This window comes from Tupaia chinensis, unplaced genomic scaffold (genome assembly GCF_000334495.1).
Source record: "Tupaia chinensis unplaced genomic scaffold, TupChi_1.0 Scaffold000291_1, whole genome shotgun sequence".
Classification (NCBI taxonomy): domain Eukaryota; kingdom Metazoa; phylum Chordata; class Mammalia; order Scandentia; family Tupaiidae; genus Tupaia; species Tupaia belangeri.
In genome coordinates this window covers 831,163-835,717 of record NW_006159776.1, presented here as the reverse complement: position 1 = coordinate 835,717, position 4,555 = coordinate 831,163, and the positions used below count along the sequence as shown (strand labels likewise).

The following is a 4,555-nucleotide window of genomic DNA, read 5'->3' as shown; positions in this document are numbered from 1 at the left end:
TTTTTTTTTTTTTTTTGTGGCTGTTACAAAAGTCGTTAACTGGGATTGAGACAAGATGGCAGGCTTACAGTGACAATTTGTCTAAAAGCAGATTTTAAAAGCAATTTCCCTTCAGAATAACTTTTTTTGGGGCCACCAAAGAAGCCTCTTGATTCACCATGTCAGTAGCAGCAATAAAATGTGTGATATCAGAGACAACCATCTTGAAATATTTCCTTCAGACCCAAAATGGAGCTTTACATTGTGTTTGACATAAATCTCCGTATTCTTCTCTTCCAGATGACTATAATTGCAAAGTGGAGCTGGCTTTGACATCTGATGGCAGGACGATAGTGTGCTACCACCCGTCTGTGGACATTCCGTATGAACACACAAAACCTATCCCTAGACCAGATCCTGTGCATAATAAAGAAGAAACACATGATCAAGTGCTGAAATCCAGGTTAGAAGAGAAAAGTGAACCCTTGAACAAGGACCCATGACAGAACAACTTAGCAAAATGTTCTTTACTACCAAGCACCATTGGCACCCTCATGGACAGTATCACAGACGTCGTAAGAAACTGGATTCCCCAAAAGACAGATGACTCTGAGGTTCTCAGAGAAATCAGAAACGTACCTCATTTGTCACTTAAGAAAATGCCATGTGGTGTATTTGCTAATAGGTTATGTAATAAAATAATAATAACATTTCTTATAAAAACAAAACCAAAAGACATTAACTATATATTTCTCTAATTCATCATTTTTAAAATTAAGTTTAGTCATTAGCCTACTCCTCCTTCTCCTGAGAGAGAGGGAGAGAGAAAGAGAAAAAAAAAAGAAAGAAAAAAAAGAAAGAAAGAGAAACACCCCCAACAGGGTCTTATCATGCTATACCTCCCCATCCTAGCCCACCAGCCAGCTAGGATTTCAGGTGATTCCACTGGCACACCCAAGTGTGTTCTGGTACCTTGGAACCTAGCCCAGGGCTTTCTAGTATGGCTCCAATATCATGCAGTAGCAGCCCACTGCCTGTGCCACCAAGGCTGGGCTCAACTAACCATTTCTTAAATTGGCACATAAGTTTGTTCCCCTGTTGGGCCATCTTGAAGTAAAGAAATTCATTTACCTTGGTTGAGTGTCAGTTTCTTGAAACTATTTTTGGCCAAGGAAACTTGTCTCCTCTTCATTGCTAATTGCACAACTCTTACCAATGCTGGAGGGATCACAGAGTTGCGGCTCTGAAGATACGTCCCCTATCACTGCTCACAAGTGCCCTTGATCTTCCACTGTTGTAGAGATTTTCGTTGGGAAGAGAAGGAAACCCGTAGGCTGAATGCTATTCTGTTCCATGAAGGCTCATTATTTAATGACTTCTTCCTTATCTTGCCATCTAAAATTCTTTTGCTGTCACAGCTGGACTTAAAAATGTTTACTGGTTGCCTGTCTGGAGTTTTACTCCATAACTTTTTCAAGGCCACACACAAATGAGATCTTGTCTCTAGGGTGTATCAAGGATAGTTCTGCTTACTCAATTTGTTGGCTGGAAGCCATTCTCAATAATTGAAAAACTTCCTCTAAGAAGCTAATCCTCAAATGTCTAATACTTCATGGGAAACACATTTGGACTGTTGAGCACATTTCTGATGGTTCACTTGTGGCTACCTCTTGGCCACAGAGGGTAGGGCTGCAGTGGAGGTTGTGCTTCATTGTGGTGTAGTCATGGAAAGAATATTACATTTGAAGTCACTAGCTCTGGGTGCAAATCTTAGTACCATTGCTTAGTTGCTCTGTAATCTTGGGCCAATCATTTGAACTCCGAATGTCATTTGACTCAACTATAAAATGAAGATAATAATACTTCTGTTCTCCTTACTTTAGGGAGTTGTTGAGAAGACTAAATGGGATGATATATGGAAAAGTGCCTCTGCAGAAGCATTATTGTTTGATGTCTGGGTTTGCACTTTTCCCTGCTGGTTTTCCTATTCTTGTCTTAACCAGATTCAGTGTATGGAATATAATCTTTCCTGCAACAACCATATATTTTTTCCCCCTAAAAAACTAGTACACCAGACACCTAATACCAAATCTAACTTGGTTTTGGTAGTAGGATTCCTCTTGGTTTTCCCTTCCCACTCTTCTTGTTTATCATACAGATCTTAAGTATAGTATTGATTCTAAGTCACAAATTATAACTTACTACCTTTTAACATGTTTGTGAAGAGAAGGTTAAAAGATGTGCTGTCCTATCCCACAAAAATTCAAAAAATATTTTAGTTAAACAAACACTCCAGTTAGCCAAGGCTCTGAAAGAAAAAAGAAACTAAGAGGAAAAAGATGGAAGGTTAGAATAGAAGCAGTTACTTGACAGATGTTGAGTGTACATACTCTGTGCCTTAACTTGGGCAAAGATGAGGAGTTATGAGGTAGGATCCTGGCATTTCTCTGAATCTGTCCTACACACTCCACTTACTGTCACATTCCTTCCCAAGTGGCCTACAGGGTATTTACTCTCAGAATCCCTTCTCAGAAGGATTTGCTGCCCATCTCCAGAGACTGGTTCCAGACAGCCTCCTGTCTGTCAACTCTTGGCTCCTTAGGGTCTGTTATAACAGCAGAGAGCCACCCTTCCTGAGATCACACCTTCTTGGGGAAGCCTACATCTGGAGACAGAGCAGGGTGGAGGTATAAAGGTTAGGCCATTTCAACCTGATGTGAGCTCTGGAGCACCCAGCCTGGTTAGTTGAGGCTTCATTGATCCTACATCACAGGTCAAATTGTTTTTCTGCCAAGTTGTCCTTCCCCCTCTTTTCTTTCATGGATATTAATTCCTGATAAACACTTTCTTAAAAGAATGTTTTAAAAAGTTTTATTGAGGAGACAATTAACATACCATAAAATTTATTTTGTAAGGCTCGAGACCAGTTCAAGTCCAGGCCATGTGGGAGTCCAGTGCCCTTAACCACCATGCCACCTGCCAAGCCCCAAACTTAATGTCTTTTAGCATGTTTGTGCAGAGAAGGATAAAAGAGGTGCTCTCATTCCCCACCAAACTTCAAAAAAATTTTTTAGTTAAATAAAGGCTCCAGCTAGCTGAGACTCTAAGAGAAATGTTAGCCTAAGTACTAAAGTAGAATTAGCTGCTTAACAGAATGTTGAGGGGACGTACTCTGGTTTGAAACTTGGCTAAAAAAAAAAATAGAAGAAGAAGAGCTAGGTGGGAGGTGTGGCCAGAAGAAAGAGTGAAGGCCTCTTTGTAAATGATATTTGTATCATGTAGAGATATTTGGACCCTTTTATGAAGCAGCAGAGACTTATAGAATGAGGTAAGATGTCATCAGGTGTGTCCTCACTTCATTTGTGGATTACAAATGGTGGGCATCTCTTCTATGTTATATTTTGAGTTGTTCAATCTGGGAGGAGGAAAGTGCTGGAGGCGAAGGGATGAACTGTAGGTCAAAGAGGGGGTCAGAATGAATGTCAGGGGTGAGGGATATGCAAATAAGCCTCCAGGGAAGCAAGAAAGGCAGGGAGGAGAGGCAGTGTGTCATGTTGGAAGGAGTGCGGGTTTTAGAGTCGGATACACCTGAGTCTTGATTCTGCTTTCATTTATTAGCAGCTCGGTGACTTTAGGTGGACTACCTAACTGCTCTGGCTTGCCATTTCCTCTCTTTAAAAGGAAGATAGTAATCCTTATTTCACAACATTTTGTTGTAAGGCTGAAGGGAGGTAGCCTCTCCTCTCAGGGAGGCAGCCAGCTCCTTTCAGCTCATGTCCCCTGGCCCCCATTCCCAGGACAGGCCCTATAGGCAGGACTCAGAGTAGAAGCTAGGGTTGGGTGATCAGGTAAAAGAACAGAGGATGGGGAAATCCAGGGAAGCTGGGGTGAAAGGGGAAGAGGAGGGAAGGGCCAGAATTCAGGGAGCCTGTGGCAGAAGTGCATCAGCATGGATTACGTTTTTCTGGAGCTGCGTTCTTTTGGAAGATCCAGAACAATGTCTTCTCCATCCACCAACTCAGGCCTCTCTGCAACTGCAAATGGAGTTCATTTGGGTGGTGGAGCCTGACAAAACTCTCACTTAATTTTAGACCTCTTACATGAGCCAGATAAAGTGAAGCCAAGGGCTGTGTTTGGCAGGTGCACCTGCCTAGTGCTAAAGGAGTCCACAACCAGCCATCTCCATCTTTTCTTGCTTTCTTTTACACATTTTAAGGCTCCTTTACAGGATACATATCTTGATTTTTAAAAAAGTTTTGCACTTCCTAATTTTCAGGTCCAAGTGATAGAGGGTTGAGATTCATGACCTCTCTATGAGGCTCCTTGATGTCCTGGAATACCAGGATTGAAAGTCAAATGGAGTTCGGCAGCTGCTTCTGTGCTGCCCTGGGCACTTGCCATCACGCAAGTTAATCTCATCTGTCTTGGAGTCTGCACTTATCAGTCGTGTTGTAGGCTGGAAATATTGCCAGCCTTTTAAAACACTAAAACAGTGCAGAAAATCATGCATTTGACCTACTGAAGTCTTCTCTCATCTTCTGTGTGAAGATACTGCCAGCTTCCAGAAACAGAATAA

General features: G+C 41.9%; 1 pseudogene; it reads left to right on the top strand.

The window, feature by feature from the left end:
• The first annotated feature begins 133 nt into the window (after positions 1-133).
• LOC106735080 (39S ribosomal protein L42, mitochondrial pseudogene) lies at positions 134-586 on the top strand (annotated as a pseudogene).
• The last annotated feature ends 3,969 nt before the right edge of the window (positions 587-4,555 follow it).